Raw genomic sequence first — 25,561 nt, 5'->3', positions numbered from 1 at the left:
GGGTGGGGCTAACCTGGGGGTGGGTGGGGTTAACCAGGGGGTGGGCGGGGCTAACCTGGGGGTGGGCGGGTCTCAGTGTGTGTGGGCGTGGTTAACCTGGAGGTGGGCAGGTCTCAGTGTGTGTGGGCGTGGTTAACCTGGGGGTGGGCGGGTCTCAGTGTGAGGGGTCGTGGCTAACCTGGGGGGTCTCGGTGTGTGTGTGAGTGTGGCTAACCTGTGTGTGCGCGGTACTCGGTGTGTGTGGGTGTGGCTAACCTGGGTGTGGGCGGGTCTCGGTGTGTGGGTGTGGCTAACCTGGGTGTGGGCGGGTCTCGGTGTGTGGGTGTGGCTAACCTGGGTGTGGGCGGGTCTCGGTGAGTGTGGGTGTGGCTAACCTGGGTGTGGGCGGGTCTCGGTGTGTGGGTGTGGCTAACCTGGGTGTGGGCGGGTCTCGGTGTGTGGGTGTGGCTAACCTGGGTGTGGGCGGGTCTCGGTGAGTGTGGGGGTGTGGCTAACCTGGGTGTGGGCGGGTCTCGGTGTGTGGGTGTGGCTAACCTGGGTGTGGGCGGGTCTCGGTGTGTGGGTGTGGCTCACCTGGGTGTGGGCGGGTCTCGGTGAGTGTGGGGGTGTGGCTAACCTGGGTGTGGGCGGTTCTCGGTGTGTGGGTGTGGCTAACCTGGGTGTGGGCGGGTCTCGGTGTGTGTGGGCGTGGCTAACCTGGGTGTGGGCAGGTCTCGGTGTGTGTGGGTGTGGCTAACCTGGGTGTGGGCGGGTCTCGGTGTGTGTGGGCGTGGCTAACCTGGGTGTGGGCAGGTCTCGGTGTGTGTGGGGTGTGACTAACCTGGGGGTGGGCGGGTCTCGGTGTGTGTGGGTGTGACTAACCTGGGTGTGGGCGGGTCTCGGTGTGTGTGGGGTGTGACTAACCTGGGGGTGGGCGGGTCTCGGTGTGTGTGGGTGTGGCTAACCTGGGGGTGGGTGGGTCTCGGTGTGTGTGGGCGTGGCTAACCTGGGGGTGGGCGGGTCTCGGTGTGTGTGGGTGTGGCTAACCTGGGGGTGGGTGGGTCTCGGTGTGTGTGGGTGTGACTAACCTGGGTGTGGGCGGGTCTCTGTGTGTGTGGGTGTGACTAACCTGGGTGTGGGCGGGTCTCGGTGTGTGTGGGCGGTGCTCAGCTGGTGCTGGGTGGGTTAGTCCCGGGTGGACAGGGTGAACGGACTGGGCTCCCTTGGTCAGAGTGGGAGCAGGCTGTGTTCCACATTCCCCACTAGCATGGCCCTCCTACTTTACGCTGACCTGGCCTCTCAGCCCTGTCGCTCCGTCTATCTGTTCATGAGGAACAACAACATTCCCTTTGAACTGAAGGAGGTGCGGCTGATTGCAGGTGAGGAGCTGGGAGAGAGCTCACACTCACACTCACACTCACACACAGGGACAGTGGGGGAGGGAGAGAGCACACACTCACACACACACACAGGGACAGTGGGGGAGGGAGAGAGCACACACTCACACTCACACACAGGGACAGTGGGGGAGGGAGAGAGCACACACTCACACACTCACACAGGGACAGTGGGGGAGGGAGAGAGCACACACTCACACTCACACACAGGGACAGTGGGGGAGGGAGAGAGCACACACTCACACTCACACACAGGGACAGTGGGGGAGGGAGAGAGCACACACTCACACACTCACACACAGGGACAGTGGGGGAGGGAGAGAGCACACACTCACACTCACACACACACACAGGGACAGTGGGGGAGGGAGAGAGCACACACTCACACTCACACACAGGGACAGTGGGGGAGGGAGAGAGCACACACTCACACTCACACACAGGGACAGTGGGGGAGGGAGAGAGCACACACTCACACTCACACACAGGGACAGTGGGGGGGGGAGAGAGAGCACACACTCACACTCACACACAGGGACAGTGGGGGAGGGAGAGAGCACACACTCACACACACACTCACACAGGGACAATGGGGGAGGGAGAGAGCACACACTCACACTCACACTCACACACAGGGACAGTGGGGGAGGGAGAGAGCACACACTCACACTCACACTCACACACAGGGACAGTGGGGGGGAGGGAGGGAGCAGAGAGAGGGACTGACAAACAGAGAGAGAGAGCCGAGAGGGAGGGCTGATCCACAGAGAGAGAGAGAGAGAGAGATGATGTGCAGGAGACGGTGTGGGACTGGGGTGGACAAAGTGAAAAATCACACAACACCAGGTTAGAGTCCAACAGGAAGCTCGTGCTTCCAGCTAAACCTGTTGGGCTCTAACCTGGTGAAGTGTGATTTTTAACAGAGAGAGAGTGAAACCAGGCAGCGAGAGGAGACGGAGAGAGACAGAGAGAGAGAGAGAGAGAGAGAGAGAGAGGGAGGGAGGGAGAGAGGGGTGGGGAGATGACCCTGCGAGGCAGTGTGTGGGAAACCAGAGTGATGGAAAACACAGTGAAAACCCCGAGTGAGAAATCGGAGAGAGATGATGCAGACAGTAAATGCAGAGAGAGAGTGACAGCAGGAGGGAGGGCACCACAGGAAGGGGGTTTGGGCTGGGCAGGCAGTGGGAGCTGGGGATTCCAGCGGGGAGCTGTCTCATGGGTCTCTCTGTGTGCAGGAGAACAACATTCGGAGGAGTTTCGGAAAGTGAATCCCCTGGGAAAGGTGCCGGTGATAAAGGATGGCGACTTCACCCTGTGCGAGAGGTGAGGTAGTTGGTATTGTCTCGACCCTGAGGTCAGGATGCCTGGGGATGGGGAGTGATGTGTGTACTTGCTGCTGTCTCTGGTTACAAACACACTGACTTCCCCGGGGACAGTGAAAGCTGTTCCCAAACACTTTCACATCTCCCAAGTTTCCTGAAACAAACAGACTCCACAGCAACAACATTCCCTGGATGGTCCCTGTGCAATGTCGGGCAGCAGGACTTGCATTTCTGTAGCACCTATCATTTCCCACAGTCCTACACACCCACATCTCACTTCCTGAAGCATCATCATCGTACACAGCCATGTATTAGGAAATACTGCACATCAAATACTTCTCTGTTCCTTCCACTGAGCTGGGTACACAGGTACGGTCTCAGACACAGCAGCTCCAACAGTGCGGGGCTCCCTCAGCACTGACCCTCTGACAGTGCGGGGCTCCCTCAGCACTGACCATCTGACAGTGCGGGACTCCCTCAGCACTGACCCTCTGACAGTGCAGGGCTCCCTCAGCACTGACCCTCTGACAGTGCGGGGCTCCCTCAGCACTGACCCTCTGACAGTGCGGGGCTCCCTCAGCACTGACCCTCTGACAGTGCGGGGCTCCCTCAGCACTGACCCTCTGACAGTGCAGGGCTCCCTCAGCACTGACCCTCTGACAGTGCGGGGCTCCCTCAGCACTGACCCTCTGACAGTGCGGGGCTCCCTCAGCACTGACCCTCTGACAGTGCGGGGCTCCCTCAGCACTGACCCTCTGACAGTGCAGGGCTCCCTCAGCACTGACCCTCTGACAGTGCGGGGCTCCCTCAGCACTGACCCTCTGACAGTGCGGGGCTCCCTCAGCACTGACCCTCTGACAGTGCGGGGCTCCCTCAGCACTGACCCTCTGACAGTGCGGGGCTCCCTCAGCACTGACCCTCTGACAGTGCAGGGCTCCCTCAGCACTGACCCTCTGACAGTGCGGGGCTCCCTCAGCACTGACCCTCTGACAGTGCGGGCCTCCTCAGCACTGACCCTCCGACAGTGCGGGGCTCCCTCAGCACTCACTCTCTGACAGTGCGGGGCTCCCTCAGCACTGACCCTCCGACAGTGCGGCACTCCCTCAGCTCTGACCCTCCGACAGTGCGGCACTCCCTCAGCGCTGACCCTCTGACAGTGCGGCGCTCCCTCAGCACTGACCCTCTGACAGTGCGGGCCTCCCTCAGCACTGACCCTCTGACAGTGTGGCACTCCCTCAGCACTGACCATCTGACAGTGCGGGGCTCCCTCAGCACTGACCCTCTGACAGTGCGGGGCTTCTTCAACACTGACCCTCTGACAGTGCGGGGCTCCCTCAGCACTGACCCTCTGACAGTGCGGGGCTCCCTCAGCACTGACCCTCTGACAGTGCGGGGCTCCCTCAGCACTGACCCTCTGACAGTGTGGCACTCCCTCAGCACTGACCCTCTGACAGTGCGGGGCTCCCTCAGCACTGACCCTCTGACAGTGCGGGGCTCCCTCAGCACTGACCCTCTGACAGTGCGGGGCTCCCTCAGCACTGACTCTCTGACAGTGCGGGGCTCCCTCAGCACTGACCCTCTGACAGTGCGGGGCTCCCTCAGCACTGACCCTCTGACAGTGCGGGGCTCCCTCAGCACTGACCCTCTGACAGTGCGGGGCTCCCTCAGCACTGACCCTCTGACAGTGCGGGGCTCCCTCAGCACTGACCCTCTGACAGTGCGGGGCTCCCTCAGCACTGACCCTCTGACAGTGCGGGGCTCCCTCAGCACTGACCCTCTGACAGTGCGGGGCTCCCTCAGCACTGACCCTCTGACAGTGCGGGGCTCCCTCAGCACTGACCCTCTGACAGTGCGGGGCTCCCTCAGCACTGACCCTCTGACAGTGCGGGGCTCCCTCAGCACTGACCCTCTGACAGTGCGGGGCTCCCTCAGCACTGACCCTCTGACAGTGCGGGGCTCCCTCAGCACTGACCCTCTGACAGTGCGGGGCTCCCTCAGCACTGACCCTCTGACAGTGCGGGGCTCCCTCAGCACTGACCCTCTGACAGTGCGGGGCTCCCTCAGCACTGACCCTCTGACAGTGCGGGGCTCCCTCAGCACTGACCCTCTGACAGTGCGGGGCTCCCTCAGCACTGACCCTCTGACAGTGCGGGGCTCCCTCAGCACTGACCCTCTGACAGTGCGGGCCTCCTCAGCACTGACCCTCCGACAGTGCGGGGCTCCCTCAGAACTGACCCTCCGACAGTGCGGCACTCCCTCAGCTCTGACCCTCCGACAGTGCGGCACTCCCTCAGCGCTGACCCTCTGACAGTGCGGCGCTCCCTCAGCACTGACCCTCTGACAGTGCGGGGCTCCCTCAGCACTGACCCTCTGACAGTGCGGGCCTCCTCAGCACTGACCCTCCGACAGTGCGGGGCTCCCTCAGCACTCACTCTCTGACAGTGCGGGGCTCCCTCAGCACTGACCCTCCGACAGTGCGGCACTCCCTCAGCTCTGACCCTCCGACAGTGCGGCACTCCCTCAGCGCTGACCCTCTGACAGTGCGGCGCTCCCTCAGCACTGACCCTCTGACAGTGCGGGCCTCCCTCAGCACTGACCCTCTGACAGTGTGGCACTCCCTCAGCACTGACCATCTGACAGTGCGGGGCTCCCTCAGCACTGACCCTCTGACAGTGCGGGGCTTCTTCAACACTGACCCTCTGACAGTGCGGGTCTCCCTCAGCACTGACCCTCTGACAGTGCGGGGCTCCCTTAGCACTGACCCTCTGACAGTGCGGGGCTCCCGCAGCACTGACCCTCTGACAGTGTGGCACTCCCTCAGCACTGACCCTCTGACAGTGCGGGGCTCCCTCAGCACTGACCCTCTGACAGTGCGGGGCTCCCTCAGCACTGACCCTCTGACAGTGCGGGACTCCCTCAGCACTGACTCTCTGACAGTGCGGGGCTCCCTCAGCACTGACCCTCTGACAGTGCGGGGCTCCCTCAGCACTGACCCTCTGACAGTGCGGGGCTCCCTCAGCACTGACCCTCTGACAGTGCGGGGCTCCCTCAGCACTGACCCTCTGACAGTGCGGGGCTCCCTCAGCACTGACCCTCTGACAGTGCGGGGCTCCCTCAGCACTGACCCTCTGACAGTGCGGGGCTCCCTCAGCACTGACCCTCTGACAGTGCGGGGCTCCCTCAGCACTGACCCTCTGACAGTGCGGGGCTCCCTCAGCACTGACCCTCTGACAGTGCGGGGCTCCCTCAGCACTGACCCTCTGACAGTGCGGGGCTCCCTCAGCACTGACCCTCTGACAGTGCGGGGCTCCCTCAGCACTGACCCTCTGACAGTGCGGGGCTCCCTCAGCACTGACCCTCTGACAGTGCGGGGCTCCCTCAGCACTGACCCTCTGACAGTGCGGGGCTCCCTCAGCACTGACCCTCTGACAGTGCGGGGCTCCCTCAGCACTGACCCTCTGACAGTGCGGGGCTCCCTCAGCACTGACCCTCTGACAGTGCGGGGCTCCCTCAGCACTGACCCTCTGACAGTGTGGCACTCCCTCAGCACTGACCCTCTGACAGTGCGGGGCTCCCTCAGCACTGACCCTCTGACAGTGCGGCGCTCCCTCAGCACTGACCCTCTGACAGTGCAGGGCTCCCTCAACACTGACCCTCTGACAGTGCGGGTCTCCCTCAGCACTGACCCTCTGACAGTGTGGCACTCCCTCAGCACTGACCCTCTGACAGTGCGGCACTCCCTCAGCACTGACCCTCTGACAGTGCGGCACTCCCTCAGCACTGACCATCTGACAGTGTGGCACTCCCTCAGCACTGACCATCTGACAGTGTGGCACTCCCTCAGCACTGACCCTCTGACAGTGCCGGGCTCCCTCAGCACTGACCATCTGACAGTGCGGCACTCCCTCAGCACTGACCCTCTGACAGTGCGGCACTCCCTCAGCACTGACCCTCTGACAGTGTGGCACTCCCTCAGCACTGACCCTCTGACAGTGCGGCACTCCCTCAGCACTGACCATCTGACAGTGTGGCACTCCCTCAGCACTGACCATCTGACAGTGTGGCACTCCCTCAGCACTGACCCTCTGACAGTGCCGGGCTCCCTCAGCACTGACCCTCTGACAGTGCGGGGCTCCCTCAGCACTGACCCTCTGACAGTGCGGGGCTCCCTCAGCACTGACTCTCTGACAGTGCGGGGCTCCCTCAGCACTGACCCTCTGACAGTGCGGGGCTCCCTCAGCACTGACCCTCTGACAGTGCGGGGCTCCCTCAGCCCTGACCCTCTGACAGTGCGGGGCTCCCTCAGCACTGACCCTCTGACAGTGCGGGGCTCCCTCAGCACTGACCCTCTGACAGTGCGGGGCTCCCTCAGCACTGACCCTCTGACAGTGCGGGGCTCCCTCAGCACTGACCCTCTGACAGTGCGGGGCTCCCTCAGCACTGACCCTCTGACAGTGCGGGGCTCCCTCAGCACTGACCCTCTGACAGTGCGGGGCTCCCTCAGCACTGACCCTCTGACAGTGCGGGGCTCCCTCAGCACTGACCCTCTGACAGTGCGGGGCTCCCTCAGCACTGACCCTCTGACAGTGCGGGGCTCCCTCAGCACTGACCCTCTGACAGTGCGGGGCTCCCTCAGCACTGACCCTCTGACAGTGCGGGGCTCCCTCAGCACTGACCCTCTGACAGTGCGGGGCTCCCTCAGCACTGACCCTCTGACAGTGCGGGGCTCCCTCAGCACTGACCCTCTGACAGTGCGGGGCACCCTCAGCACTGACCCTCTGACAGTGCGGGGCTCCCTCAGCACTGACCCTCTGACAGTGCGGGGCTCCCTCAGCACTGACCCTCTGACAGTGCGGGGCTCCCTCAGCACTGACCCTCTGACAGTGCGGGGCTCCCTCAGCACTGACCCTCTGACAGTGCGGGGCTCCCTCAGCACTGACCCTCTGACAGTGTGGCGCTCCCTCAGCACTGACCCTCTGACAGTGCGGGGCTCCCTCAGCACTGACCCTCTGACAGTGCGGCGCTCCCTCAGCACTGACCCTCTGACAGTGCAGGGCTCCCTCAACACTGACCCTCTGACAGTGCGGGTCTCCCTCAGCACTGACCCTCTGACAGTGTGGCACTCCCTCAGCACTGACCCTCTGACAGTGTGGCACTCCCTCAGCACTGACCCTCTGACAGTGCGGCACTCCCTCAGCACTGACCCTCTGACAGTGCGGCACTCCCTCAGCACTGACCATCTGACAGTGTGGCACTCCCTCAGCACTGACCATCTGACAGTGTGGCACTCCCTCAGCACTGACCCTCTGACAGTGCCGGGCTCCCTCAGCACTGACCATCTGACAGTGCGGCACTCCCTCAGCACTGACCCTCTGACAGTGCGGCACTCCCTCAGCACTGACCCTCTGACAGTGTGGCACTCCCTCAGCACTGACCCTCTGACAGTGCGGCACTCCCTCAGCACTGACCATCTGACAGTGTGGCACTCCCTCAGCACTGACCATCTGACAGTGTGGCACTCCCTCAGCACTGACCCTCTGACAGTGCCGGGCTCCCTCAGCACTGACCATCTGACAGTGCGGCACTCCCTCAGCACTGACCCTCTGACAGTGCGGCACTCCCTCAGCACTGACCCTCTGACAGTGTGGCACTCCCTCAGCACTGACCCTCTGACAGTGTGGCACTCCCTCAGCACTGACCCTCTGACAGTGCGGCACTCCCTCAGCACTGACCCTCTGACAGTGCGGCACTCCCTCAGCACTGACCCTCTGACAGTGTGGCACTCCCTCAGCACTGACCCTCTGACAGTGTGGCACTCCCTCAGCACTGACCCTCTGACAGTGCGGGGCTCCCTCAGCGCTGACCCTCTGACAGTGCGGGGCTCCCTCAGCGCTGACCCTCTGACAGTGCAGGGCTCCCTCAGCGCTGACCCTCTGACAGTGTGGCACTCCCTCAGCACTGACCCTCTGACAGTGTGGCACTCCCTCAGCACTGACCCTCTGACAGTGTGGCACTCCCTCAGCACTGACCCTCTGACAGTGTGGCACTCCCTCAGCACTGACCCTCTGACAGTGTGGCACTCCCTCAGCACTGACCGACTGTATGATTATCCCAGATCTATGATTTGTGCTGTGGAGGAGTGATTGGTGCTGCTTCACACAGAGAGTGATGTGGCGAGGGGAGAGAGTGTATTGGGAGTGAGACCGGGGGGGGGGAGAGAGAGACCGGGGGGGGAGAGAGAGACCGGGGGGGGAGAGAGAGACCGGGGGGGGGAGAGAGACCGGGGGGGGAGAGAGAGACCGGGGGGGGAGAGAGAGAGACCGGGGCGGGGGGGGTGGGGGGGAAGAGGGGAGGGAGAGAGAGACCGGGGGAGGGGGGGGGGGGTTAGAGAGAGAAATGTGATTGAGAAGGCGAGGGGTATGAGGTGAAGTTGGTGCGTGTTGTTAAATCTGCCCCGATGAGTAAACTCTTCCCATTAAAGCCCCCAGACTGGAAGGTGTATTCTCACAGCCCCTGGAGCTGCTTCACTGTCATCAGGACAATTCCATTAACAAAGTGCTTCCCCCAAAAGGACAAGTCGGACCTTCCTCAAACTCGTTTCGGTGGTTGACTGATTTGACAAAGATTCCTTTGGCATCATATGTCCCAAAGTCCCAGATTGGAGCTTTCCAAACTTCCTGAGTGTGGTGGAAGACAGATTAGGGAACAATGCCGTCAGGATGTGAATGGGAGGGAGGGACAGGGTACAAACTGTGTGTGTGTGTGTGACCTGAGAGAAGCTGAACACAGGGACTCCCAGATACTGGGAAATACATTGGGGATTTCAGCCCCAGGGAGTTTGTGTGAGGGACCAGAGGGAGATGTTGGGGAAGGATGACTGTCTCCCTTCCTTCTGTCTCTCACAGTGTGGCGATTCTCAAATACCTGGCGTGTAAATACAAGACCCCTGACCACTGGTACCCAGCGGGGCTCCAGAGGCGTGCCCGAGTGGATGAGTATCTGGCCTGGCAGCACACAGCTCTGAGACCATTAGCTGGGAAAATCTTCATGCTGAAGGTGAGAGATTCCCAATATTCTGTTTTTGTATCAAGCAACGAGTGCTGCTTGTGAAAGCTGAGATGAAATATCCCCTGTTAGGTGTGATGCCACCTTAGGGCAGGACTTGCTGTTCAATGTGGAGGGGGTTAATAACTCACGACCAAACAGAGAGAATGAGCCCAGCTTCTAATGGACTGGGGTTATATACTTCATAGGAACCCACATGTATTTCAACACAAACTCCCATACTCTGCAAGCCACTCGGGTATTTGGTCTCTTTATCATCTTTAGAATATCGCTGAGGCTTTTTCTTTGAATAATTAACCTTTGTGTTAATAACTCCCTCCATGGAAAACCTTAGCCAATCAGAGTTGACTTGCCCACCTCCGTGGAGTATGAAATGTTTGCCTGTTTCCAATGTGGCATTCTTGTGTTAGTCCTGACAACAGGCAGGGCAAGAGGAAACCATTCCGGATCATCCTTTCAGCAAGGTACAGGCTCAGCCCGAGGGAGGGAGGGGGAGGAGAAAGAGAGGGAGGGGGAAGGGAGGGGGAGGGAGGGAGGGGGAGGGAGGGGGAGGGAGAGGGGGAGGGAGGGGGAGGGAGGGGGAGGGAGGGGGAGGGAGGAGAAGGGGGAGGGAGAGGGAGGGAGAGGGAGGGGGAGGGAGAGGGAGAGGGAGGGGGAGGGAGGGGGAGGGAGGGGAGGGAGGAGAAGGGGGAGGGAGAGGGAGAGAGGGGGAGGGGGAGGGAGGGAGGGGGAGAGAGGGAGAGAAAAGAGAGAGGGGGAGAGGGGGGTGGGGTGGGAGGGAGAGGGGGAGTGGGAGAGAGGGAGAGGGAGGGGGAGGGGAGGGAGAGGGAGAGGGAGGGGAGGGAGGGGAGGGAGGGGGAGGGAGGAGAAGGGGGAGGGAGAGGGAGAGAGGGGGAGGGGGAGGGAGGGAGGGGGAGAGAGGGAGAGAAAAGAGAGAGGGGGAGAGGGGGGTGGGGTGGGAGGGAGAGGGGGAGTGGGAGAGAGGGAGAGGGAGGGGGAGAGAGAGAGAGAAAAGAGAGAGAGGGGTGGGGAGAGGCGGGGGGGGGGGGGTGGGGGGGGGGGATGGTTGGAGAGAGAGAGGGAGACCGAGAGAGAGGGGGGTGGTTGGAGAGAGATAGACAGAGAGAGAGAGAGAGAGAGTGGGTGGGGGGAGGGAGGGTGGGAGAGAGGGAGGGGGAGGAGAGAGATGGAGACAGCTTGGGACCATCTCTGAGTGCTGGGACAGTGTACCTTCAGTGGGTTGTGTGTGTGACTGAGGGTTAGTATCCCTCCTCAGTCCTGGGATAATGCTTGGTGAGTGGTGAGTGATGACTGAGGTGAATAAGAGATTGCTCACACACCTTTGACTGAAGCATCACAATAACTGGTTCCACAGGTCTCTCTCACTCTCTCGTTATCTCTTGGTCACATTCCCACTCTCTCACTCTCTGCCCCCAGAGCGGTTCGAATCTCTCATTGCTCCCAGAGCCCGGGGCGGTCTCCCTGGAGAAAACGTGCCTGTTTCTTGTTGCTCAGGAGAAATGAGAAAACCTCCTGGGAGTCGTTTCTGTTACAAAGATCTCCAGTTACAGGAATAGTGCGACCGTTCACTAACAGCAAAACATCCACACGCAAACTCACACACACACGCACTCGCTCACACACGCAAACACACACGCAGATGCTCACACACACACGCAGATGCTCACACACACACACACACACGCAGATGCTCACACACACACACACGCAGATGCTCTCTCACACACACACACACTCACTCACTCGCACACTCGCACACACACTCGCACGCTCACACACTCGCTCGCACACACACACACACTCTCGCTCGCACACACACACACTCTCGCTCGCACACACACACACACTCTCGCTCGCACACACACACACACACTCGCTCTCACACACACACACACACGCACACACACACACACACTCGCTCACACACACTCACTCGCTCACACACACACACGCACTCGCTCACACACACACACACTCGCGCTCACACACACACACTCGCGCTCACACTCGCTCACACACAAAGACACACACACACACACACACTCGCTCACACACACACACACACACACACACACACACACACACACACACACACACACACACACACACACACACACACTCGCTCACACACACACACACACACACACACGCACACACACTCTCTCTCCACAGCCCGGGGCCCTGTGTATGAGGCCTCCCATGCTGCCTGTATGGAGCAGGACTGGGTGCTGGCCGAGGGGGTGTCAGCAACAGGAGAACTCAGTTGCAGGAATAGTGCTACCGTTCATTAACAGCAAAACATCCACACACCGACACACACACACAAACGCAGCCTGTGTGTCTGAACGGTCAGTCATTGGCAGGCTGTAGGGCTGACTACGCCCTGGGCCTACTCTTCAGGCCTGGTCTGAAGTGCCAGTCTCTGATTCTGGGCCGTGATTTCTGGTTTTCTGTCTGGTTCTTGGGTCTGCAGGGTTTATTCCCAGTCATGATGGGGACACCATGTCCTGAAGACAAGATGGCGGAGGGGATGAACTGGCCCAAGCCCTGAAGAGTTTCCAAGAGAAGTTCCTTCAGGAGAGGCCGTACATTGCTGGCTCGGAGATCTCCCTAGCTGACCTGGTCGCCATTGTTGAACTCATGCAGGTGAGTGTCCCTGACAGAGTCAGGGGGGTGGGGGGAGGTAGTGACAAATATTCTGGCATGAGGAGGAGGAGGCCTTTTCACCCATTTGTGCGAGCCCTTCAATGGGAGCTGTTTGATCTCTGGATCCTTCTCAGATCTCCAGTGATCCAGTCGTTCGGAAATGGTTACAGTCTCGAGCTCAGTGACCCCCTCCCCCCCCCCCTCACTCCCACTTTGTGGTGAAGTGTCCATGTTATCCAGGTATCTCCTGCTATCCCAAACTACAGCGTTCCTATGAAATGGAGTAAAGTGAAGCAGCATTATTTTATCAGGGAAATCTCTCGCCTTTTGTTGGAAAAGCAAAATTCCTCTTTGGATTTCTTCCGGTGAGCAAACCCAGGTCGGCATGTGGGTCTGTGATTAAAGCAAAGTGACACAGAGTGACCGTTTGAAAAGTGGGCGATACCTGTATAACGCACCACCACAAAGCGGGGGGAGGGGGGGGTCACTGAGCTCGAGATTGTAACCATTTCAGAACGACTGGATCGCTGGAGATCCGAGAAGGATCCAGAGATCAAACCGCTCCCATTGAAGGGCTTCCTTGGGATGATTAGATATCGGAGCAGGAATGGGCCATTCAGCCCATCGAATCTGCTCCACCATTCAGTGGGATCATGGGTAATCGGATAATCCTACCATTGCCAACTTTCCTGACTTGCCCCATCACCACCGACTCCCATATTGATTAAAATCTGTCTCTCCCATCCCTGAACATACTCCACGGCCCAGTCTCAACAGCACTCTACAGGAAAGACCTTCACTGATTCACTCCCCTCTGAGTGAAGAAATTCCTCGTCATCTCGGTCTTAAATGGACAACCCCAAATTCTGAGGAGAAACTGAGGCCTGCAGATGTTGGCGATCCGAGTCGAGAGTGTGGTGCTGGAAAAGCGCAGCAGGTCAGGCAGCATCCGAGGAGCAGGAGAATCGACGTTTCAGGCAAAAACCCTTCATCAGGAAGGCTTCCTGATTCCTGAAGAAGGGCTTATGCCCAAAACGTTGATTCTCCTCCTTGGCCTCACTTTCTCCTGTACAGGACAATACCAGATAAATGTTCAGTACTGTCCCAGTTCCACGCTGAGTTAGTGGGCCACGTGACCATGAGGTGGAGCACTGCGCACACATTCAAACCGACTTCGGACCTGAAACATTCACTCGGACTTTTCTCCCCAGATGCTGCCAGACCTGCTGAGCTTTCCCTGCAGTTTCTGGTTTAGTTTCTGATTTACAGCATCCACAATTCTTTCAGTTTTGGTTCAAACTCTGTGTGAGTGTGAGTGGGTCTGTGTGAGTGGGTCTGTGTGAGTGTGTCTGTGTGTGTGGGGTCTGTGTGTGTGGGGTCTGTGTGTGTGGGGTCTGTGTGTGTGGGGTCTGTGTGTGTGGGGTCTGTGTGTGTGGGGTCTGTGTCTCTGTGTGTCTCTGTGTCTGTGTCTCTGTGTGAGTGTGTGTGTCTGTGAGTGTGTGTCTGTGAGTGTGTGTCTGTGTATGTGTGTCTGTCTGTGTGTGTGTGCCTGTCTCTGTGTCTGTGTGTGTGGGGTCTGTGTGTGTGGGGTCTGTGTGTCTGTGTGTCTGTGTGAGTGTGTCTGTCTGTGAGTGTGTGTCTGTCTGTGAGTGTGTGTGTATGTCTGTCTGCGAGATGATGTGTGTGTCTGTGTGAGTGTGTCTGTCTGCAAGATTGTGTCTGTCTGTGAGTGTGTCTGTGAGTGTGTCTGTGAGTGTGTCTGTGAGTGTGTCTGTGAGTGTGTCTGTGAGTGTGTCTGTGTGAGTATGTGTGAGTGTGCCTCTGTCTGTGTGAGTGTGTCTGTGTGTGTCTGTCTGTTGAGAGATTGTGTGTGTGTCTGTCTGTCTGTGAGATTGTGTGTGTCTGTGTGAGTGTGTCTGTCTGTGAGAGAGTGTGTGTGTCTGTCTGTCTGTGAGATTATGTGTGTCTATGTGAGTGTGTCTGTGTGTGTCTGTCTGTTGAGAGATTGTGTGTGTGTGTGTCTGTCTGTGAGATTATATGTGTGTCTGTGTGTGTGTGTCTGTCTGTGTCTGTGAGATTATGTGTGTGAGTGTGTCTGTCTGAGAGACTGAGTGTGTGTGTCTGGCTGTGAGATTGTGTGTGTCTGTGTGAGTGTGTGAATGTCTGTGTGTGTGTATCTGTGTGAGTGAATGTCTGTGTGAGTGTGAGTGTCTCTGTGTGTATAGGTGTGTGTGTCACTGTGTGAGTGTCTCTATGTGTGTGTGTCTGTGTGTGTGTCTCTCTGTCTACGTGTGTGTCTCTGTGTGAGTGTCTGTGTCTCTGTGTGAGTGTCTGTGTCGGTGTGTGTGTGTCTGTGTCGGTTTGTCTGTGTGTGAGTGTCTCTGTCTCTGTGTGTGTGTGTCTCTGTGTGTGTCAGTGTGTGTGTGTGTGTCTGTGTGTGTGAGTGTCTCTGTCTGTATGTGTGTGTGTCTGTGTGTGTGTCTCTGTGTGTGTGAGTGTCTCTGTCTGTATGTGTGTGAGTGTCTGTGTCTCTGTGTGAGTGTCTGTGTCGGTGTGTGTGTGTCTGTGTCGGTGTGTGTGTGTCTGTGTCGGTTTGTCTGTGTGTGAGTGTCTCTGTCTGTATGTGTGTGTGTCAGTGTGTGTGAACGTCTCTGTCTCTGTGTGTGTGTGTGTCTCTGTCTGCATGTGTGTCTCTGTCTCTGTGTGTGAGTGTCTGTGTCGGTGTGTCTGTGTGTGAGTCTCTCTGTCTGCGTGTGTGTGAGTCTCTGTGTCGGTGTCTCTGTGTGTGTGAGTGTCTGTGTGTGAGTGTCTCTGTGTGTGTGAGTGTCTCTGTCTCTGGATAAACATGGATGCTGGGCTCTGTGTGAGTGTGAGTGTCTCTGTCTCTGGATAAACATGGATGCTGGGCTCTGTGTGAGTGTGTGTGTCTCTTTCTCTGGATAAACATGGATGCTGGGCTCTGTGTGAGTGTGAGTGTCTCTGTCTCTGGATAAACATGGATGCTGGGCTCTGTGTGTGTGTGAGTGTCTCTGTCTCTGGATAAACATGGATGCTGGGCTCTGTGTGAGTGTGAGTGTCTCTGTCTCTGGATAAACATGGATGCTGGGCTCTGTGTGAGTGTGAGTGTCTCTGTCTCTGGATAAACATGGATGCTGGGCTCTGTGTGTGTGTGAGTGTCTCTGTCTCTGGATAAACATGGATGCTGGGCTCTGTGTGAGTGTGAGTGTCTCTGTCTCTGGATAAACATGGATGCTGGGCTCTGTGTGAGTGTGAGTGTCTCTGTCTCTGGATAAACATGGATGCTGGGCTCTGTGTGAGTGTGAGTGTCTCTGTCTCTGGATAAACATGGATGCTGGGCTCTGTGTGAGTGAGAGTGTCTCTGTCTCTGGATAAACATGGATGCTGGGCTCTGTGTGTGTGTGAGTGTCTCTGGATAAACATGGATGCTGGGCTCTGTGTGAGTGTGAGTGTCTCTGTCTCTGGATAAACATGGATGCTGGGCTCTGTGTGAGTGTGAGTGTCTCTGTCTCTGGATAAACATGGATGCTGGGCTCTGTGTGAGTGTGAGTGTCTCTGTCTCTGGATAAACATGGATGCTGGGCTCTGTGTGTGTGAGTGTCTCTGTCCCTGGATAAACATGGATGCTGGGCTCTGTGTGTGTGTGAGTGTCTCTGTCTCTGGATAAACATGGATGCTGGGCTCTGTGTGAGTGGGAGTGTCACTGTCTCTGGATAAACATGGATGCTGGGCTCTGTGTGAGTGGGAGAGTCTCTGTCTCTGGATAAACATGGATGCTGGGCTCTGTGTGAGTGTCTCTGTCTCTGGATAAACATGGATGCTGGGCTCTGTGTGAGTGTGAGTGTCACTGTCTCTGGATAAACATGGATGCTGGGCTCTGTGTGTGTGTGAGTGTCTCTGTCTCTGGATAAACATGGATGCTGGGCTCTGTGTGAGTGTGAGTGTCTCTTTCTCTGGATAAACATGGATGCTGGGCTCTGTGTGAGTGTGAGTGTCTCTGTCCCTGGATAAACATGGATGCTGGGCTCTGTGTGAGTGTGAGTGTCTCTGTCTCTGGATAAACATGGATGCTGGGCTCTGTGTGAGTGTGAGTGTCTCTGTCTCTGGATAAACATGGATGCTGGGCTCTGTGTGAGTGTGAGTGTCTCTTTCTCTGGATAAACATGGATGCTGGGCTCTGTGTGTGTGTGAGTGTCTCTGGATAAACATGGATGCTGGGCTCTGTGTGAGTGGGAGTGTCTCTGTCTCTGGATAAACATGGATGCTGGGCTCTGTGTGAGTGTGAGTGTCTCTGTCTCTGGATAAACATGGATGCTGGGCTCTGTGTGAGTGGGAGTGTCTCTGTCTCTGGATAAACATGGATGCTGGGCTCTGTGTGAGTGTGAGTGTCTCTGTCTCTGGATAAACATGGATGCTGGGCTCTGTGTGTGTGAGTGTCTCTGTCTCTGGATAAACATGGATGCTGGGCTCTGTGTGAGTGGGAGTGTCTCTGTCTCTGGATAAACATGGATGCTGGGCTCTGTGTGAGTGAGAGTGTCTCTGTCTCTGGATAAACATGGATGCTGGGCTCTGTGTGAGTGTCTCTGTCTCTGGATAAACATGGATGCTGGGCTCTGTGTGTGTGTGAGTGTCTCTGTCTCTGGATAAACATGGATGCTGGGCTCTGTGTGAGTGAGAGTGTCTCTGTCTCTGGATAAACATGGATGCTGGGCTCTGTGTGTGTGTGAGTGTCTCTGTCTCTGGATAAACATGGATGCTGGGCTCTGTGTGAGTGTGAGTGTCTCTGTCTCTGGATAAACATGGATGCTGGGCTCTGTATGAGTGTGAGTGTCTCTGTCTCTGGATAAACATGGATGCTGGGCTCTGTGTGAGTGTGAGTGTCTCTTTCTCTGGATAAACATGGATGCTGGGCTCTGTGTGAGTGGGAGTGTCTCTGTCTCTGGATAAACATGGATGCTGGGCTCTGTGTGAGTGGGAGTGTCTCTGTCTCTGGATAAACATGGATGCTGGGCTCTGTGTGAGTGGGAGTGTCTCTGTCTCTGGATAAACATGGATGCTGGGCTCTGTGTGAGTGTGAGTGTCTCTGTCTCTGGATAAACATGGATGCTGGGCTCTGTGTGATCCGATGCCCCGTGGGAAGTGGGTGAAAGATGGTCTGCTTTGTTTCTGTGTCTTACTGCCCCATGGTGGTGTCTATCCCATGCTCACTGACTCCCCTTCCTGTCCCTGCAGCCCCTCGGTGTTGGCTATGACCCATTGGAAGGTTCGCCCGCGCTCACCGCTTGGCGTGATCGGGTGAAGACGGCAGTCGGCAGAGATTTATTCGACAAGACCCACGAAGGAGTCCTCACAGCCCTGGATACGCTCAAGTCTCTGTCCCAGAGCCAGCCTGAAACCCTGGCAGCTTTAAAAACCAACTTCATGAAGTACTTCAAGTAAAATGGCAAAGAGTTCACAACACAGACCCCAACTCTCCCCCTCACAGTGCAGTAAAACGACTGCTTCCACCTACATCCTGAACAGCCACATCAATCTGCTCTCATCCTATGGATAATAGAGAATAAAGATCCAACTAAACCTGGTCATCACATGGTTCCTCACTGACTTCTTCCGACTTCAGTCACGGAGAATGTTATGCCCCGCGATATAAACGAGGGGAACAGCAGGGAAAAGGTTGAAGGGAAAGGTTTCCTCCAGTGTGTCAATGGAACATTGGGTTCCCAGGTCATGACCCAGGAAGCAGTATCGAATCAGGCTCTTGGGAATTAAACAGACCAAGGGAAGTAGTGTCCCGTTTCGGAAAGGGGGAGGTGTGTGATGGGAGCGTTTGGGGAAGAGCGATCAGAATATTAATGTTCCAGTCGTCATGGGACAAGCCTTTACCAAACCCAGTGCCACGTTTCCAGGTGGGCTTCCTGTAAAGTTCCCAAGGCCACCTTCCTGTCCGGCCCTGATTGTACAGGCAGGGTTGAGGACAGACTGCCCATCCTTCCCTCTGGTTGACACCCCTAAGTGTCCATCTCTCAGTTGGCGGTAATTTTGAGGTGGCTGGGTGGAGTTGGGGATGGTCACCCTGTTCAAAGCTTCAGGTGGGTGAGGGGATACTGCCCTGAAGGACCCTCCTGCCAAATTAGGCAGCCCCTTCCCACGAAAACCCTCCCCCTGTAGATTAGTCTGATGCCACCAGGCTCTCTGTCAAAACCCCAATTTCCTCAGCACCGCCTCTCTATCACGTACCCTGCACCGACTTTATCTTGGACGCCAGGATCTAGAATCTGGGGACTGTGTGTAGTCCCCAGATCGTTGTTCATTGCTGGGACGACAGAGCTGTGATTGGCTGGATTGAGGTGGATCTTCCATCTGATCAAGGGACAGAATCCCCCTGTCTCCATCCAATTACAGCTTCCATCAAATGTGACTGGTGCAGAAAATGTGTTACCCACCAGACCCTGCCCAATGGTCAGGAGTGCAGTCAGGAGTGAAATAACGCAATGGGGGGAGGGATGGTTTCAGGGAGCTTTGAAATTAGCTGGGTTTGAGAAGATTTGTAACTCAGGTTGAGGTTTTGGATGTAGGTTTGCTCGCTGAGCTGGAAGGTTCATTTCCAGACGTTTCGTCACCATACTAGGTAACATCTTCAATGGGCCTCAGGCGAAGCAATGCTGAAAATTCCTGCTTTCTATTTATATGTTTGGATATGACATCATCAACCCAAAGAAACCCAAACATATGAACAGAAAGCATTGCTTCACCTGAGGCCCACTGAAGATGTTACCTCGTAGGGTGATGAAACATCTGGAAATGAACCTTCCAGCTCAGCGAGCTTTGGAATCTCAGATCAGGAAATGAAGTTGGACACTAGCAGTGAGATACTTTCCAAAACTAAGAGCATTTCCATGCAAAGTGCACATTCCCATGAGGGAAGAAGATCGCAATTTGAAGTTAGAGGTTGCTGGGCGAGACTGAAATACTGGCTCAGAATTACAGCTTCAGGATGATGCTGTGGAAACCAAGCTGCTGACAATAAAACAGGGACTGGATTGCGAATGGTGAGCCACGGGGGTACCAGTGTGAGTGTGTTGCAGGAGCTTTCACACTGGGCAGTGCTATTGACCAGTCTCACAGGCTGCTTCGATGCCAATATTTGCCCTTGTGCATTATTCTGCTGTAACGAGCAGAGTACCACAAAGGTCTCCACTCTGGCATCAGGCAAAGTACCAGACACCGGACTTTGCAGACCTGAACTCAATTTTGCTTTCATCACATTTTGTGATTGTGGAGGTGGTTCTAGAGGTCCATTAGATTCTGAAGGGAATGTCTCTGTGCTGTGTTAGATTCTGAAGGGAATGTCTCTGTGCTGTGTTAGATTCTGAAGGGAGTGTTTCAGTGCTGTGTTAGATTCTGAAGGGAGTGTTTCAGTGCTGTGTTAGATTCTGAAGGGAGTGTTTCAGTGCTGTGTTAGATTCTGAAGGGAGTGTTTCAGTGCTGTGTTAGATTCTGAAGTGATTGTTTCAGTGCTGTGTTAGATTCTGAAGGGAGTGTTTCAGTGCTGTGTTAGATTCTGAAGTGATTGTTTCAGTGCTGTGTTAGATTCTGAAGGGAGTGTTTCAGTGCTGTGTTAGATTCTGAAGGGAGTGTTTCAGTGCTGTGTTAGATTCTGAAGGGAGTGTTTCAGTGCTGTGTTAGATTCTGAAGGGAGTGTTTCAGTGCTGTGTTAGATTCTGAAGGGAGTGTTTCAGAGCTGTGTTAGATTCTGAAGGGAGTGTTTCAGTGCTGTGTTAGATTCTGAAGTGATTGTTTCAGTGCTGTGTTAGATTCTGAAGGGAGTGTTTCAGTGCTGTGTTAGATTCTGAAGGGAGTGTTTCAGTGCTGTGTTAGATTCTGAAGGGAGTGTTTCAGAGCTGTGTTAGATTCTGAAGGGAGTGTTTCAGTGCTGTGTTAGATTCTGAAGTGATTGTTTCAGTGCTGTGTTAGATTCTGAAGGGAGTGTTTCAGTGCTGTGTTAGATTCTGAAGGGAGTGTTTCAGTGCTGTGTTAGATTCTGAAGTGATTGTTTCAGTGCTGTGTTAGATTCTGAAGGGAGTGTTTCAGTGCTGTGTTAGATTCTGAAGTGATTGTTTCAGTGCTGTGTTAGATTCCGAAGGGAGTGTTTCAGTGCTGTGTTAGATTCTGAAGTGATTGTGTCAGTGCTGTGTTAGATTCTGAAGGGAGTGTTTCAGTGCTGTGTTAGATTCTGAAGGGAGTGTTTCCGTGCTGTGTTAGATTCTGAAGGGAGTGTTTCAGTGCTGTGTTAGATTCTGAAGGGATTGTTTCAGTGCTGTGTTAGATTCTGAAGGGAGTGCTTCAGTACTGTGTTAGATTCTGAAGTGATTGTTTCAGTGCTGTGTTAGATTCTGAAGGGAGTGTTTCAGAGCTGTGTTAGATTCTGGAGGGAGTGTTTCAGTGCTGTGTTAGATTCTGAAGGGAGTGTTTCAGGCCTGTGTCAGATTCTGAAGTGATTGTTTCAGTGCTGTGTTAGATTCTGAAGGGAGTGTTTCAGGCCTGTGTCAGATTCTGAAGTGATTGTTTCAGTGCTGTGTTAGATTCTGAAGGGAGTGTTTCAGGGCTATGTTAGATTCTGAAGTGATTGTTTCAGTGCTGTGTTAGATTCTGAAGGGAGTGTTTCAGTGCTGTGTTAGATTCTGAAGGGAGTGTTTCAGTGCTGTGTTAGATTCTGAAGGGAGTGTTTCACTGCTGTGTTAGATTGTGAAGGGAGTGTTTCAGTGCTGTGTTAGATTCTGAAGGGAGTGTTTCAGTGCTGTGTTAGATTCTGAAGGGAGTGTTTCAGTGCTGTGTTAGATTCTGAAGTGATTGTGTCAGTGCTGTGTTAGATTCTGAAGTGATTGTGTCAGTGCTGTGTTAGATTCTGAAGTGATTGTGTCAGTGCTGTGTTAGATTGTGAAGGGAGTGTTTCAGTGCTGTGTTAGATTCTGAAGTGATTGTGTCAGTGCTGTGTTAGATTCTGAAGGGAGTGTTTCAGTGCTGTGTTAGATTCTGAAGGGAGTGTTTCCGTGCTGTGTTAGATTCTGAAGGGAGTGTTTCAGTGCTGTGTTAGATTCTGAAGGGATTGTTTCAGTGCTGTGTTAGATTCTGACGGGAGTGTTTCAGGACTGTGTTAGATTCTGAAGGGAGTGTTTCAGTGCTGTGTTAGATTCTGAAGGGAGTGTTTCAGTGCTGTGTTAGATTCTGAAGGGAGTGTTTCAGTGCTGTGTTAGATTCTGAAGGGAGTGTTTCAGTGCTGTGTTAGATTCTGAAGTGATTTTTCAGTGCTGTGTTAGATTCTGAAGTGATTGTGTCAGTGCTGTGTTAGATTCTGAAGGGAGTGTTTCAGTGCTGTGTTAGATTGTGAAGGGATGTGTTTCAGTGCTGTGTTAGATTCTGAAGGGAGTGTTTCAGAGCTGTGTTAGATTCTGGAGGGAGTGTTTCAGTGCTGTGTTAGATTCTGAAGGGAGTGTTTCAGGCCTGTGTCAGATTCTGAAGTGATTGTTTCAGTGCTGTGTTAGATTCTGAAGGGAGTGTTTCAGTGCTGTGTTAGATTCTGAAGGGAGTGTTTCAGTGCTGTGTTAGATTCTGAAGGGAGTGTTTCAGTGCTGTGTTAGATTCTGAAGGGAGTGTTTCAGTGCTGTGTTAGATTCTGAAGTGATTGTTTCAGTGCTGTGTTAGATTCTGAAGGGAGTGTTTCAGTGCTGTGTTAGATTCTGAAGGGAGTGTTTCAGTGCTGTGTTAGATTCTGAAGTGATTGTTTCAGTGCTGTGTTAGATTCTGAAGGGAGTGTTTCAGTGCTGTGTTAGATTCTGAAGGGAGTGTTTCAGTGCTGTGTTAGATTCTGAAGGGAGTGTTTCAGTGCTGTGTTAGATTCTGAAGTGATTGTTTCAGTGCTGTGTTAGATTGTGAAGGGAGTGTTTCAGTGCTGTGTTAGATTCTGAAGTGATTGTGTCAGTGCTGTGTTAGATTCTGAAGGGAGTGTTTCAGTGCTGTGTTAGATTCTGAAGGGATTGTTTCCGTGCTGTGTTAGATTCTGAAGGGAGTGTTTCAGTGCTGTGTTAGATTCTGAAGGGATTGTTTCAGTGCTGTGTTAGATTCTGAAGGGAGTGTTTCAGTACTGTGTTAGATTCTGAAGTGATTGTTTCAGTGCTGTGTTAGATTCTGAAGGGAGTGTTTCAGTGCTGTGTTAGATTCAGAAGGGAGTGTTTCAGTGCTGTGTTAGATTCTGAAGTGATTGTTTCAGTGCTGTGTTAGATTCTGAAGGGAGTGTTTCAGTGCTGTGTTAGATTCTGAAGGGAGTGTTTCAGTGCTGTGTTAGATTGTGAAGGGAGTGTTTCAGTGCTGTGTTAGATTGTGAAGGGAGTGTTTCAGTGCTGTGTTAGATTCTGAAGGGAGTGTTTCAGTGCTGTGTTAGATTCTAAAGGGAGTGTTTCAGGGCTGTGTTAGATTCTCAAGGGAGTGTTTCAGTGCTGTGTAAGATTCTGAAGGGAGTGTTTCAGTGCTGTGTTAGATTGTGAAGGGAGTGTTTCAGGGCTGTTTTAGATTCTGAAGGGAGTGTGTTAGATTCTGAAGGGAGTGTTTCAGTGCTGTGTTAGATTCTGCAGGGAGTGTGTTAGATTCTGAAGGGAGTGTTTCAGGGCTGTGTTAGATTCTGAAGGGAGTGTTTCAGTGCTGTGTTAGATTCTGAAGTGATTGTTTCAGTGCTGTGTTAGATTCTGAAGTGATTGTTTCAGTGCTGTGTTAGATTGTGAAGGGAGTGTTTCAGGGCTGTGTTAGATTGTGAAGGGAGTGTTTCAGTGCTGTGTTAGATTGTGAAGGGAGTGTTTCAGTGCTGTGTTAGATTCGGAAGTGATTGTTTCAGTGCTGTGTTAGATTGTGAAGGGAGTGTTTCAGTGCTGTGTTAGATTCTGAAGGGAGTGTTTCAGTGCTCTGTTAGATTCTGAAGGGAGTGTTTCAGTGCTGTGTTAGATTCTGAAGGGAGTGTTTCTGCGCTGTGTTAGATTCTGAAGGGAGTGTTTCTCTGCTGTATTAGATTCAGAAGGGAGTGATTCAGTGCTGTTAGATTCTGAAGGGAGTGTTTCAGTGCTGTGTTAGATTCTGAAGGGTGTGTTTCGGTGCTGTGTTAGATTCTGAAGGGAGTGTTTCAGGGCTGTGTTAGATTCTGAAGGGAGTGTTTCAGTGCTGTGTTAGATTCTGAAGGGAGTGTGTCTGTGCTCTGTTAGATTCTGAAGTGATTGTTTCAGTGCTGTGTTAGATTGTGAAGGGAGTGTTTCAGTGCTGTTAGATTCTGAAGGGAGTGTTTCAGTGCTGTGTTAGGTTCTGAAGGGAGTGTTTCAGTGCTGTGTTAGATTCTGAAGGGAGTGTTTCAGTGCTGTGTTAGATTCTGAATGGAGTGTTTCAGGGCTGTGTTAGATTGTAAAGGGAGTGTTTCAGTGCTGTGTTAGATTCTGAAGGGAGTGTTTCAGTGCTGTGTTAGATTCTGAAGGGAGTGTTTCTCTGCTGAATTAAATTCAGAAGGGAGTGATTCAGTGCTGTTAGATTGTGAAGGGAGTGTTTCAGTGCTGTGTTAGATTCTGAAGGGAGTGTTTCAGTGCTCTGTTAGATTCTGAAGGGAGTGTTTCAGTGCTGTGTTAGATTCTGAAGGGAGTGTGTTAGATTCTGAAGGGAGTGTTTCAGTGCTGTGTTAGATTCTGAAGTGATTGTTTCAGTGCTGTGTTAGATTCTGAAGGGAGTGTTTCTGTGCTGTGTTAGATTCTGAAGGGAGTGTTTCAGTGCTGTGTTAGATTCTGAAGGGAGTGTTTCAGTGCTGTGTTAGATTCTGAAGTGATTGTTTCAGTGCTGTGTTAGATTCTGAAGTGATTGTTTCAGTGCTGTGTTAGATTCTGAAGGGAGTGTTTCAGTGCTGTGTTAGATTGTGAAGGGAGTGTTTCAGTGCTGTGTTAGATTCTGAAGGGAGTGTTTCAGGGCTGTGTTAGATTCTGAAGGGAGTGTTTCCGGGCTGTGTTAGATTCTGAAGGGAGTGTTTCAGTGCTGTGTTAGATTCTGAAGGGAGTGTTTCAGTGCTGTGTTAGATTCTGAAGAGAGTGTTTCAGTGCTGTGTTAGATTCTGAAGGGAGTGTTTCAGTGCTGTGTTAGTTTCTGAAGGGAGTGTTTCAGTGCTGTGTTAGATTCTGAAGGGAGTGTGTTAGATTCTGAAGGGAGTGTTTCAGTGCTGTGTTAGATTCTGAAGTGATTGTTTCAGTGCTGTGTTAGATTCTGAAGGGAGTGTTTCAGTGCTGTGTTAGATTCTGAATGGAGTGTTTCAGGGCTGTGTTAGATTGTAAAGGGAGTGTTTCAGTGCTGTGTTAGATTCTGAAGGGAGTGTTTCAGTGCTGTGTTAGATTCTGAAGGGAGTGTTTCTCTGCTGAATTAAATTCAGAAGGGAGTGATTCAGTGCTGTTAGATTGTGAAGGGAGTGTTTCAGTGCTGTGTTAGATTCTGAAGGGAGTGTTTCAGTGCTCTGTTAGATTCTGAAGGGAGTGTTTCAGTGCTGTGTTAGATTCTGAAGGGAGTGTGTTAGATTCTGAAGGGAGTGTTTCAGTGCTGTGTTAGATTCTGAAGTGATTGTTTCAGTGCTGTGTTAGATTCTGAAGGGAGTGTTTCTGTGCTGTGTTAGATTCTGAAGGGAGTGTTTCAGTGCTGTGTTAGATTCTGAAGGGAGTGTTTCAGTGCTGTGTTAGATTCTGAAGTGATTGTTTCAGTGCTGTGTTAGATTCTGAAGTGATTGTTTCAGTGCTGTGTTAGATTCTGAAGGGAGTGTTTCAGTGCTGTGTTAGATTGTGAAGGGAGTGTTTCAGTGCTGTGTTAGATTCTGAAGGGAGTGTTTCAGGGCTGTGTTAGATTCTGAAGGGAGTGTTTCCGGGCTGTGTTAGATTCTGAAGGGAGTGTTTCAGTGCTGTGTTAGATTCTGAAGGGAGTGTTTCAGTGCTGTGTTAGATTCTGAAGAGAGTGTTTCAGTGCTGTGTTAGATTCTGAAGGGAGTGTTTCAGTGCTGTGTTAGTTTCTGAAGGGAGTGTTTCAGTGCTGTGTTAGATTCTGAAGGGAGTGTGT

General features: G+C 53.8%; 1 pseudogene across 1 annotated transcript; it reads left to right on the top strand.

Moving 5' to 3' along the window:
- Positions 1-1,149: 1,149 nt before the first annotated feature.
- Positions 1,150-18,030, top strand: LOC148145763 (glutathione S-transferase theta-1-like; annotated as a pseudogene). Its single transcript, XR_015761288.1, has 5 exons — positions 1,150-1,358; positions 2,612-2,699; positions 9,604-9,754; positions 12,258-12,430; positions 17,681-18,030. The product of XR_015761288.1 is annotated as a glutathione S-transferase theta-1-like (transcript).
- Positions 18,031-25,561: the final 7,531 nt, after the last annotated feature.

This window comes from Chiloscyllium plagiosum, unplaced genomic scaffold (assembly GCF_037043375.1).
Source record: "Chiloscyllium plagiosum isolate Xiang-an unplaced genomic scaffold, Cpla_swu_hap1 HiC_scaffold_24, whole genome shotgun sequence".
In the NCBI taxonomy this organism is placed as follows: Eukaryota; Metazoa; Chordata; class Chondrichthyes; order Orectolobiformes; family Hemiscylliidae; genus Chiloscyllium; species Chiloscyllium plagiosum.
The sequence above is the reverse complement of the archived record's forward strand: the minus strand, read 5'-3'. Positions and strand labels throughout refer to the sequence as shown.